This window comes from Elephantulus edwardii, unplaced genomic scaffold, assembly GCF_000299155.1.
Source record: "Elephantulus edwardii isolate Elephantulus edwardi_28Jun2011 unplaced genomic scaffold, EleEdw1.0 scaffold00093, whole genome shotgun sequence".
NCBI classification, from domain to species: domain Eukaryota; kingdom Metazoa; phylum Chordata; class Mammalia; order Macroscelidea; family Macroscelididae; genus Elephantulus; species Elephantulus edwardii.
The window spans coordinates 3,335,479-3,349,065 of NW_006399843.1; the positions used below are offsets into that span (position 1 = coordinate 3,335,479).

Genomic DNA, 13,587 nt, shown 5'->3' on the forward strand with positions numbered 1-13,587 from the left:
CTTCTGTTATCCTTAGTCACTGTCCAGCTCTCTGATGCATAGCAAGTAACTGAAAAGAAAATGGCCTGAATTAGGTGTACCTTAGTCTCTAGACTGAAATTGTTGCCTTTTAGCACTCTGGAGGGGTCTCTTACAGCAACAGATTTTTCCTAATGCAATTCGTCTTTTGATTTCCTGTCTGCTGGTGTTAAGAGTACTGACTGTGGAGTCGAGTAAACTATAATTGTTAACCTCAGTCTCTTCTCCATCTATCATGGTGCTGCCAATTGTCTCAGTGGTGCAAATCTTGAGTCTTCTTGATGTTAAGCTTCAATCCATATTGAAAACTATAGTCCTTGACCTTCTGCAGCAAGCGCTTCAAGTCTTCTTTAGTTTCAGCAAGGTTGTGTCATCTGCATAACGTAGGTTGTTGATGAGTCTACCTCCAATCCTGATGCCACATTTGTCCTCCTAAAGCCCTGCTTCCCTAATGATTGGTTCTGCGTATAGATTGAAAAGGCATGGAGACAGGATGCATCCCTGAAACAGTCCTCATCTTAGCATCTGTCTTTTCTGGGATTTCAGAGGTTCTCAGAGCAGGGAACTGAGTCCAAAGAACACACTTCACTTCTAGCTGTTGTTTCTTGGTGGCAGTAGGCCCCTCCATTGCTTGCTTCTTTCTCCTTTTCTCTCTTGTATAACAAATGGTGATCAGTGATGCAGTCCACATACCAGGGAAACTTACCTTACATTGGACCAGGTGAGTAAAGATGTCACCTACTACACTAATCCCTTACAGCTAACAGCTGATCATATGAGATCACATCATCGGATAAGAGTGTATCCCACAACACTGAAAGTTATGGCCCAGCTGAGTTGACATATTTGTTGTTGTTTGAGGTTAAGTCAGCTACAATGCATAGTGACCCTATGAACAACAGATCTGAACCCTGTCCTATGCTGTGCAATCCTTATAATCTGACATACCTAAACCCACTGTCGAAGTCACTGGGTCAGTCTGTCTCATTGAGGGTCATCCTCTTGTCACAGACACTCCACTTTTCCAAGCATGATGTCCCTTTCCGAGGAATAGCCTCTCCTGGCAACATGCTCACAGCATGTGAGATGAAGCTTTATCATGCTTACCTTCACTCTGGCTACACTTTCTCCAAGACATATCTGTTTGCTCTTTTGCCAGTCCATGGGATAGTAAGTACTCTCCTCCAGAACCACAACTCAAAGGCATCAATTGTTCGGTTATTCTACTTCATTATCCAGCTCATAGAATTGTTAAATGACTGAAAAGACCATGGTATGAGCCAAATGTGTATTACTCTTCAAACTAACATCAATGTTCCTCAATAATTTGGAAAGTTTCCTGATTTCAGCCTTTCTCAGTGAAACATGTCTCGTGATCTCCTGACTGTTAGTACAAAGGGTGTTGAGTGTAATCCAAGCAAGATGAAACCACTGACAATTTCACTCTTTTCCCCACCTATCATGATGTTGTCAACTGACTCAGTGGTGAAGATTTTTTCCTTCTTGATGTTGAAGTGAAATCCATATTGAAGGCCATAGTCCCTGATATTCTGCAGCAAACGTTCCGGATCCTCCTCACTCTCAGCAAGCCAAGTTGTGTAATCTGCATAATGCAGGTTGTTGGTGAGTCTTCTTCCAATCCTGATGCCACAATCTTGTTCCTAAAGTATAGCTTCTTGAATGATCTGCTCACTATACATATTTACATACAGCCTGAAAATATAAAGCCTGATGCACACTTTTCTTGATTTTTTTTTATGTTTAATGTGTGTGCCTTGTTTTTTAAAAAAATAACTATTATTAATTTCAGTGAACATCTACAGAGATTTTGGAATTCCATTCATTCATTGTTGCACTTTTCTCCCCACCCACCCTACCCCCATCCCCACCCCCACTTTTCTTGATTTTTAACCATGCTGTGTTTCCTTGCTCTGTTCAGACAACAGCTTCCTGATCTAAGTTTTACATGAAAATAATTGTTTTGGGATTCCTATTCTTCTCAATGTAGGCTATATATAGCTTGTTGTGAACCACCCAGTCAAATGCCTTGCATCATCAATGAAGTACACCAGGATATTCTTTTGGTATTCTCCACTTTCAGACACGAGCAATATCCCTGGTGCCACCACCTCTTCTAAACTCAGTTTGAACTTCTGTTAGTTCCCTCAGCCCTTTATATAAAAAAATAAATAAATAAAATAGCTGGTTTTAATGTTTTGTCCTTGGTCATAGCAACACAGTGATCCTCAGAGGAGAAATCTTGACCCAGCACCTGAAGGCTCCGGTCCACCGGAGTTGGCTGAGCAGCAGCTTGGTGTGCTCAGAATCTGAAAGCCACCCATAGGGCGCCCTTCCATCTGAGTGTCTGGCCCTGCCTGTCCCTCAGTGCCTGGAGATGAGCTTCAGAGGAAGGCTAGCCCCGGAGACAGCATGGTGGCCCAAGGCCAAGCTCCCCCAGTGACTCCACCCCAGGGACAGCAGAGGCTTCAAGAACTCCTGCCTCAGGCCACACGAATTGCAGGGGCCCACGTGACTCTACCCAGGTTGTCCCCAAGACCTGGGTCTCAGGAAAAGTGGGGGCCCCAACACTACCATCCAGCAGAGGCAGCCTGGATTCCCTGCAGAGCCGGTAGACAATCTTGCACCCCAAACTCTGAGCCAGAGCCCTCACAGAATGGGGTAGGATCCGCAGCATCTGGGGTAACTGGCAGTCTCTCAGCCAGGCGTGGGCGTTCTCATGGGTCTGTCTCACCACTGAGACCCTGTTCCTAATCTTCCACAAACTTGTATTCTCCCGAGAGTAGAATATTTTCTTCATGCAGTAGAGGACTATGACGTCACATGGCACTGTTGCCACGCCCAACAAGGCCAAACCAGAGCCCACCGTTAATCATGGTAGGGATGAGGCAAAATTTGCCAGCCTTCCCAAACGGTGGGCCTTCCCAAACGGTGATGTCGAAGCAGATATCATAGGACTTGATGAGGGTCTGGTGCTTGGTGCCAGCTGGGTTGTTGTAGTTCTTCGCAAACCTAAAGTTATAGCTGTAGGACATGTTGTGGTCGGTGTTTCGGTTATCCAGGCTGTGGAAGGAGTAGTGGTCCAGATTGCAGTCCCACGTGATCTAGATACCCATGATGCCCCCCCTCCACCCCTATTTTCTGGAAGCTGTGCCCCATGCTCCCACGATTTTGCCCAGGTGTAAGATGGGGCAGAAAGGGTCTGCCCATGTGCAGGGTTTATTGTAGGAGATGGTGATGTTGGGGAGGATGTTCCTCTTGCTGAAGTTAAACTTGGGATACCAGATGTTGTTCTTGACCAAAACGGGTTAAGTTCCCCGCATCCTTGAGAACATAAGGCTTGGGCATGTGGGTGTCCTCTTTCATGGGACACCAGGCAGCCACCTTGCAAGTCTTCATGGGTGCACTGAACGGTGTATACCTTTCTATTGCCGCTCCGTTGCTGTGGGTGGCTGCGGAGCCCATGGAGCAGCTGTCCTCTGCTCACACATAGTGGTCTTATCTGGAATGTCAGGACACACACCCGGGGTCTGGTTCATGGTGACCATAGTGTTGGTCATCATAAAGAGCGAGTTTTCCTTCTGAGGGGAATCACATAGTCGGCCACATCCCAGATCCAGTATCCACACTCAGAGGTGTTGGTCACTGCCACGCCCTTGGCGTTGGTGGTAACCAAGTCTCTTTCCTGGTAACCCTTCTCCCACACAAACACCCACCTTATGACGTCGGGCCGGATGAGCAGCTGTGCCGCGAGGGGCCTCAGCCCCACTTTACGGCTGCGGAGGAGCAGGATGCACGACGTGTCGTACAGGAACAGGAAGACCGCCCGCCTGGCGCCGCCTCTGTCCTGGTTCTCCGCAGTCAACCTCGCGCTTGCTGGTCCCAGTCTACTCCACATGTATGCTGGGTTTTTAATTGTTTTCTCTTATCAATATAGCACTGGGCTGTCAGTTTGTTATTCTGTGGGTTGCTAGGATGGAAGGACAGCACAGGTGAGGAAGACACGGTGAGATGGATTCATATGGAGACTAGGGCAATGGAGGTAGGCGTGTTGGAGTCAGTGAGAAGGGCTCAAGACAGAATTGTCTTCAGAGACGCTGTACATAGGGTCGCAGTTGGTCACAGGCAACTTGGTGACACAAAACAACAACAACATGATGCTGAAAATGATCCCATCATGGTCACCCATGGTGAATAAGTTTCAGCAGAGCTCCCACAGTAAGACACACCAGGAAACAGGATTCATCATCCACTTATGAAATATAGGTGTTGTTAGGTGCCAATGAGTCAAGTGTGACTCACAGCTACTCAACGAACAAAAGATCTGAACCCCGTCCTATCCTGTGCAGTCCTCATACCTCATGACACACTAGAGCCCATTGACAGTCACTATGTCAGTCCACCTGGTTGAGGGTCTTCCTCTCTGTCGCCATCTCTCCACCCTTCCCAGCATCATGTCCTTCTCCAAGCAGTGTTGTTGTGTACAGTAGTGTCGGAACTGACCCATAGCTAACCCTTGCGGGGGGGGGGGGGGTCAGAGGCAATTAATCACATGGGAGGAAATTGCCCATTCTTCATCTGCAGAGCAGCGGGTGACTTCCAGCCATGTGCCTTCAGGATTGCACTGCAGCTTCTTGACACTAGGCCAGCCCCTCCTAAATATGTTTAGGGGGACACAATTTAATTCTTGAGCAAATTTAATCACTCTAGCATAGATGAGGAGTATCTTAACATGTTGCAGCACACTTGCCGTCATTTGTGGCAACGTATTAACTCTATTTGAGTCAGTCTTTTCTAAATAAAGAGATTAAATAACGACATAATCATTAATAGCATGTCTGCAGTGCAGTCCTAGAGATTTTGTACAAGATTCCATGAAAAAGTAGCCAACATAAGGTGGATGAACTAAGTAATCAAAGGAAATCAGTCAATACAAACAATCAAAGGAAACCAGCTAATAGAGTAAGGGGGGAAAGTAGCACTCATGTAAAGAAGCTGAAGGAGCTGAGAATTCATGAGGCCCCTGAGGGTCAGATTTTGCTCCCAAGTATTAGCCAACGTCCTCTCCCATCATTCCTCTGTCTCTGTGTCTGTGAATTTACATCTTGACTCACCCTTGGAGTAAGTGTTATAGGCTTCTTCTGGTACTCAAAGGGCATAGACTGTTCATCTTGAGTGCACGTAACTGAAAACAACTCAGGCTAACAATTTTCAAAAGGAGTTGGGAGAAGGATTTATTGAACAGACAAAGGGAACTGCAAAGAGGCTAGAGGGTGAGGCATGAGGGGTGTATTAGAACTCAGCAGCACTACCACATCATCAACCAGGCATTTTTCACTAGTGCTCTGGACACTGTGCCACCACTGGACATGACTGCCTTGTTTGTGACAGTTATCTTCATTCCTTTGTCATTTCTTTAGGACTGAGCATTCTATATAAAGTGTCTGGCTGAGTCTGGGTTGCATTGTCACACAATTGCTGGAGAATTAAGGATCTAGATCATTGGGTTTTGTAGTGGGAGGCTCATCTCTTTAAGAACAGAGCTCCAAGGGAATCTTCAAAAGAATGAGGGATCTCCAAATTTGCTATCCCCCAACAACAATGAAGACAACATTAATATTTACAAGGACTTTATTGTTTGTGATTAACATACTAGAACTTTCAGGCCTTATGTCAAACTTAAACTAATGGCTGTTGAGTTTTTTCCAAGATTGTAAATTGTACTGAGTGGAGACTTACATTTCTCTCAAGGAGCTGTTGATGGATTTGAACTACTGTGAATTTTGCTAGGCACAAGCAGCTTTGGTGGCCTAGTGACAAGAAATTGCACTGCTAACCAGAAGGCATGTTGTTCGAATCCAGCAGCAGCTTCACAGGAGATAAATGGGCAGTCTCTTTCCATGTAATTATACTAGCCCTGAAAACTCACTGGAGAGTCTGCAGTGAATGGGTTCTGACTCGATAGTACATAACACTGACACCATCCAAGCTCCTTTCAGCCCTTAAATAAGATTAATAAAATGGGGAAAAAATGATTTGATATACGGGCTGTATGATTGGAGCATGTTCTTACAGATGAGACATACAATTGACATATGCTGTTTTTGCCTTTTCTGATTTCTGTCTGGAATATAAATGTGGTGGCTGGAAGTAAAGATTTGAGGATCTTAAAGATGGAACACACCACAAAGATGGCAAAGCAGAAATATTAAAGGATTCTGAGTCTTTGATGATGAGAGAGTTACCATGCCAGTCCCAGGATGCTCACCTCAGCATTTTCCATATATAAACCTTTGTGTGTTCAAACCATTCTGGTCTAGTCTCTGTTTCTAGCAGCTGAACACAATTCCTAATAAACAGAACCATTATTATTACTATTGCAATTGAGTTGGCCACCAGATTGAGCATGGCTATTGTTTGCTGCTTTCAGAATTCCTGTCACTCCCTGTGTTCTCCAAAAAGGACTGGATGGTGGAGAATATATATTTTTTAAAAAACAAAACAAAAAATTTCTAAAACAAATTGGATGTAGGGTTTTTTTTGTTTTTTTTTAAAAGACTCTCACACTGACAATTTTGACAAAGAGGGGTACTTTGGTATAGTCATAGTGCAGTCCTGTGTTAGAGCTTATTTTGTCAATTAATGGTGAGGTGAGTTGAAGGTAGAGAATAAAATACGAAAATTCAAATTGTATTTTTAAAATGGTTGTTGTTGATTGCCTTCGAGTCAAGCATTACTCACGGCCACCTTATGAACAAAAGGCCTGAAGCCCCTCTACAACTATCAACATTTATCCAAGTTCATAAGAGTTTCTGGAGGCAAGTTGTTTAGGAAGTGGATGCCACTCCTGCTTCCAAACCTGTCATGGAATGTTATTGGTTGAGTTGCCTGTGATGTATAGCAACCCTATGTACAGCAGGTCTGAACCCTTCCCTGTCCTGAGCCAGTCTCATTAATTCTGACACACCAGCCCCAATTGCCCCAGTTACTGTATCAATCCATCTCATGTAGGGTTCTCCCCCTCCTGAGCTGTCTGTCCACCCTTCTGAGCATAAGGTCCTTCTCTAAGGACCCATCTCTCCTGGCCACATGCCCAAAGTAAGTGAGGCGGAGCTTCAAAATCCTAGCCTCTAAGGAGAGACTTGGTTTCACCCTCTCCAAGACAGACCTATTTGTTTTCTTGGCAGTCCATGACTCTTCTCCAGCACCACAACTCGAAGGCATCTATTCCTCTTCTGTTATCCTTAGTCATTGTCCAACTTTCTGAAGCATTAACAAGTAATTAAGAAAACCATGGCCTGGATTAGGCACACTTTTGTATCTAGACTGACATCCTTGCTCCTCAGCACTCTGGAGAGGTCTGTAACAGCAGATTTTCCCAATGCAATTAGTCTTTTGATTTCCTGACTGCTCTTATTAAGTGTTGATTGTGGATCTGAGCAAGCTGTAATTGGTAAAAACCTCAATTTCTTCTCCATCTATTATGATGCTGCCAATTGGCTCAGTAGTGAGAACCTTTGCCTTCTTGATGTTGATCTTCAATCCATATTGAAGACTATAGTCATTGACCTTTTCCAGCAAGTGCTTCAGGTCTTAAGTTTCAGCAAGCAAAGTTGTGTCATCTGCATATCATAGGTTATTAATGAGTCTCCCTCCAATCTAATGCCACACTCCTCCTCATAAAGCCCTGCTTCCTGAATGACCACCTGTTCTGCATATAGATTGAAAAGGTACGGGGAGAGGATGTATCCTTGACACGTTCCTTTCTTGATTTTGAACCATGTAGTGTTTCCTTGCTCTATTCTGAGGACTGCTTCTTGGTCCAAGTATAGGTTTTGTATAAACACTATCAAGTGTTCTGAGATTCCCATTTTCCTCAAGGTTAGTCACAATTTATTGTGACCAATTTATTGTGTCAAATGCCTTTACATAGTCAATGAAACACAGATAGACATTTTTCTGGCACTCTCTGCTTTCTGTCAAGATCCTTCTGACATTAGCAATAATGTCCGTAGTGCACGACCTCTTCTAAACCCAGCCTGTATTTCTGGTAGTTCTTTGTCAATGTACTGGTCATGTCTTTTCTGGATAGTCTTCAGCAGTGTTTTGCTAGTGTGTGATATTAGTGATATTGTACGATGATTTCCACACTCTGTCGGGTCACCTTTTTTATGGACTGGAAATAAGTATGGATCTCTTCCAATCAGTTGGCCAAGTAGTTGTCCTCCAGATTTCTTGGTACAACTTGGTGAGCACATGCAGGGCAGCATCTGTTTGCTGAAATGTGTCAATTGGTATTGCAGCAATTCCTGGGGCTTTTATTTTTTGCCAAGTCCTTCAGAGCAGCCTGAACTTCCTCCTTCATCACCATTACCTCTTGTTCATATGTTGTTTCTTGAAATTCTCCTGTGTCAACCAATTCCTTTTGGTACAATGACTCTGTATACTCCTTACATTTGCTTTTAATGCTTCTTGAATCATTTAATATTCTGGCCATAGCATCTTTAAGCATTGCAACCTGTGGCTTGAATTTATTCTTTAGTCTTTCAGCTTGAGAGATGCTGAACTAATGTGGTCTTTTTGATTTTCTGACCCAGCTTCTTGTACATTTCATTATAATATTTTGCCTTTTGAATATTTGAATATTTTGAAGATTTTAATATTTTGAATATTTTGAATATTTGGCCCTTTGAAATCTTCTATTAAGCTCCTTAACTTCTTGATTTCTTCCCTTTGCTTTGGCTTCTCAGTGCTCTAGTGCAATGTTCAGTCTCTTCTGACATCCATTTTGGTCTTTTCTTCTTCCTTCTTAGTAATGACTTATTGCATTTTTCATGAATGATATACATGATATCTTCCCACAGCTCACCTGGACATTGTTCCTTAGTGTTCAAGGTCTCAAACCTATTCCGAATTGGTTTTTAAATTCATGGGAGATAGACTCAAGGTCAAATTTTTATTCTAGTGGATATGATTTAACTTTCTGTAGTTTTAATTTGAACTTGCATATGAGCAGTTGATGGTCTGTTCCACAATCAGCACCTGGCCTCGTTTTTACTGCTAATAAAGAACTGTTCTTTCCACAGATGTAATCAGTCTGATTCTTGTGTATCCCATCAGGTGAAATCCATGTGCATAGCCTGCATTTATGTTTCTTATAAAAGGTATTTGCTATGAATAAATCATTGATTGTACAGAGTTCTATCATTCTATCCTCAGTCTCATTTCTCTCACCAAGTCCATATTGGTTCTTCTTCCTGATGCCCAACTTTTGCATTCCAATCACCCATTATTTTTTAAACTTTTGTTTTTTACTAATATTTGAAAACTGCTTAAAAAAAGAAAAAGTCAAACTCCCTGCCATGGAGATGGAACTGACTCATAGCTAACCTCACAGTGGATTTTGAAGCCGTGAATCACAGGGGAGCAAACTGCCCATTTTTCTCTTGGGCACGCAGGCATGGCCTTTGGGTTAACAGCACAACTTCCTGTGACCAAGTCACCAGAGATCCCTTACTCAAAAGAAATCAAGGAGCGGAGTGGAACTTGGGGCTGTGGAGGGGCTCAGAGCTAAGTGGGTGGGTGGGCCTGCCCAGGCGTGCAGAGCAGACTCATCGGGAGAGCTATGGTGAACATGCGGTTTGACAGACAGGTGGGAGGTATTCTTGATGGTGAAGATACACCAGATTTTTCAAGTTTAAAGGAGGAAGCTGCTTATTGGAAAGAACTTTCCTTGAAGTATAAATAAAACTTCCAGGAAGCTCAGGATGAACTAGTTGAATTCTAGGAAGGAGGCAGAGAATTAGAAGCAGAGCTGGAGGCACAGTTAGTACAGGCTGAACAGATGATTCGAGAAAAACTGATAACCAAAGACTGAAATGTGAAGTGGAAGCATTAAAGGAGAAACTAGAACATCAGTATGCACAGAGCTACAAACTCAGTGTTAGAAGATTTAAGTCAGATGCAGGCTATCAAGGAGCAGTTACGATAAGTAGGAAAGAGAACTGGAACAGGCCAGCAATGACCTGGAGCGGGCAAAGAGGGCAACCATAGTTTCACTGGAAGACTGAACAAAGACTAAATCAGGCTGTTGAACGGAATGCCTTTTTAGAAAGTGAACATGATTGGGGTTGGGGGGGAGACTGAGAAAGATGGGATAAATAATGTATACCGCATTGAAACAGATGAGGGAGAAAACTGTTTAAAAGGGATATTTGATTAGGTATTATTGTCATGACAGGAGTCCAGAGCGAAGTGGAGTGGATCTGGGGGGAGGGATTGTATAACAACGAAATAATTTTTCTTTTACTTTTCAAGGAGAAGAGTGAACTGGGGAAGGGGGGGAAGGGGTGGGCAGGGAGAAAAGTGCAACAATGAATGAATAGAAATCCAAAGTCTCTGTAAATTTTCATTAAAATTAATAAAATGTAAAAAAAGGAAAGTGAACTTGATGAAAAAGAATTGTTATTGGTGTCTGTACAGAGGTTAAAGGATGAAGCAAGAGATTTAAGACAAGAACTAGCAGTTCCAGAAAGACAACAGGAAGTAACCAGAAAGTTGGCCTCCAGTTCTCCAACTTTCAACTGTGAAAAGATGGATTCTGCTGTCCAAACCTCACTTTGCCAGCTACTCCTGTGGGCAAAGGAACAGAAAACCATTTTCCTTCACCAAAAGCTATCTCAAATGGTTTTGGTACTAGTCTACTGATTCCTTCTGCCAGGATATCAGCACTGAATATTGTGGGAGATCTCTTAATGGAATGCTTGCAGGAATTTTGCAAAGGAACAAGCATTACAACAATCCTGTATTTCAGGGAACGTTAACTGTGGAGTGATGAATAGCAATGGCACCAAGTTCTCTTTGTCAGGGCATATGTCATTCTTTGAGAAAGGGACAGTAAACAGCTTGGTTTTGACCCAACACCTCCCCCTCCTGGCCTGGGCTCCTCCCGCTGGTCTTTGGCCCTTGGAGGGACCACTCAGAACATCCATGCTTCAAGCCTACCCCTGTTGCCTGGGCCTAGCTGACCCCTGCCATCTGTCCCCTGGCCAGCAAATGGCCCACTTTTGTGGGTCACAAAGTGATACGTACCTGTATTACTTTGGTCACTGGATGTATCTCACCAAAAGCCCCCTGCTGTACTGATAGAATTTAGCTGTGTTTAGGACATTGTAGATCTTCTAGAAGTTCTCCCCATTATCAGGTCAATGTGTGCCCTCCCAGCTTCCTCTGACATCATAGTGCCCGGTTCGTCTCATTTGGGCCTGTTTCTGGCTGAGTGGCAACTCACTGAACTGGGGTGGGGAGTGTCATTCTCTGCACCTTCTGATTTTACTCAGCAGTTCTCATCACATAGACTTACCTCCCAGCAGCAGACTCATCTGAGGGAGAGCAGGGCCCCGGCTCTCCTGGTGGCTCCTAAGTGCCCTGGTGGTCCTGGCCCTCCCCCGCAGGTGAGACCCCCAGAGTTGTGCTGTCCTCTAGTGGGCTGAGTGGCCGGCTGACTCCAGGAACAGACGGTGGTTGTCTCTGTACATCCTTTGATTGCTCTCATTCTGCACTTACTGTTTACATTTGTTTTACTGTATATAGGTTTGGAAACATTATTGCTTAAGATATTTGTATATAATTTGGGTTTTGTAGTTTTTATTTATTCCAAACTCATTTGGTATGTTAATGACTATGAAGGTGTCTTCCGGGCCATATCAGATCATCATCATGGTTAAAAAACCTCTTCCCCTCCAAAAAGGAAAGATCCTTTAATGTAGAAACAATACATTTCATAGGGGAAAAAAAGAAAAACTAAGAAATGCCTATGAATAGTCAACTTAGGGTAGCCTAATGGAGCATAGGCTCCCCTTCCTGTCATAACCTGTCACCACTGCTCAGCAATTCCTGCTTCCACTGACTTCTTGGTGTTCACACTGACCTGACCCCCTGTAAAAAAGCCCCCAAATACCAAAACTTTCAATGCTCAAACCAACCAACCAACCATATATTTTGCTGTTGCTTTCAAGTCAAATCAACTCAGAACTGACCCTCTATTGAGTTTTCTGTGGATGTAAACCATGTGGGAGGAGATTGCCCATCTTTCTTCCATAGAGTCGCTGATGGATTTGAACCAACAGAGAAGGGAAACCTTTTGTTTAACAGCACAACTGGTGTTGTTGTTCGTAAGTTCCTTCCTTCTTTCCTCATCTCTTTGCCCTCCTTATTCCTTTCTCCTCCCCCCATTCCTCCTCTTCTTCCTGTCCCCATCTTTCTCCCCTCCCGCCATCTCTATCTCTTTGTGAGAGGTAAGGGCTGAGGTGGAGGTTGGAAAAGAGGGATTCAAGCATTTAAGAGCAACTATTTAAAAGTAATTAGCTGTTTTGCATTCTTTTCTTCCCAAGTCCTGCAGGACTGAAGACTGCACTAGGGAATAAAACTAAACATGTTGATAATTTTGCATGGACATTAAACAAAGGGTGTCATTAAATAAGGAGACAATAATAGCAGCGATGACTTTAAAGGGTGACTTAAAACTGATTATCCATAAGGAGAGTGCTGGCAATACAGAATATGCTTAATTGCATAGCAATTATAGTATTAGCAAGAAAGTTAATACACATAACAGAGGCTTCCTAGTTCCAAAATCTAATTCCAAAGGATGGTGTTATCTTGTTTTTCTAGGTAAAATTGTTTTACTTTCTTTTTAAAACTAGATTTCAAACTCCAGGAGGGCCAAGCACTTCATCCATGTAACTATCTGTAGCACCTGGCAGGATTATAAACCACAAATGCTTGACAAATTTTTCCCCATGTGAGGTTTATGATGGGAAGTTTTTCTGAGAGGCTGAGTGTTACTGATTTATTGGCTATAAAGGGCACTGTTTGCCCAATAGTGAGTGCAAAAGGCCTGATTCTGGACAGTAAGGAACGTAGGGTGGAAGTATTTTGTGAAGCGAGAGCGAAAGCTGGGCTTTCTGCTGTTGATAGTCCATCTGTAACCCTAAAACCATGTGAGGTTGTGTGTCAACTTGGCTGTCCGTGATCCTGTGATTTGACCATTATGATATGGTGATTCTCTTGATGAGATCTGATAAAAAGTGCTTACCTCCATAATGATATCTGTTATATCAGCTGAAAGGGAGTACGTGTTGTCTGTATCCACAGACTTACTGCTTATTGCTAAACAACGCAAAGCTTTCTCTCCTTTTATTCTTTCTGAATCCTGCATCTGGGGAATTTGAATCACCAGAGAAGGAAAACCTTTTGTATAGTAGCACCACTGATGTTCCTTCTTCCTTTCTTCTTTCCTCTTCTCTTTTCCCTCCTTATTCCCTTCTCCTCCTCCCTTCCCACTATCTGACTGCAGGTATTTTGGTTTCTCTAGCTTGATGCCTACCATATTGTCTGCTGATCTGAGATTCATTAATCTCCACAGTTAACAGAACTATTGACCTTGGCAGACTTTATAGCCAAATGAGTCAGGAGAAGCCTTCAACTTAACATCTGACCAATAGACTTGTTATTGTTATTATGTGCCATCGAGTCATTTGCGACTCATCG

At 43.3% G+C, this 13,587-nt stretch overlaps 2 pseudogenes; one reads left to right on the plus strand and one right to left on the minus strand.

Annotated features, from left to right (window-relative positions):
* Positions 1-2,753: 2,753 nt before the first annotated feature.
* LOC102843818 lies at positions 2,754-3,934 on the minus strand (annotated as a pseudogene).
* A 5,736-nt stretch (positions 3,935-9,670) lies between these two features.
* LOC102844221 lies at positions 9,671-11,063 on the plus strand (annotated as a pseudogene).
* The last annotated feature ends 2,524 nt before the right edge of the window (positions 11,064-13,587 follow it).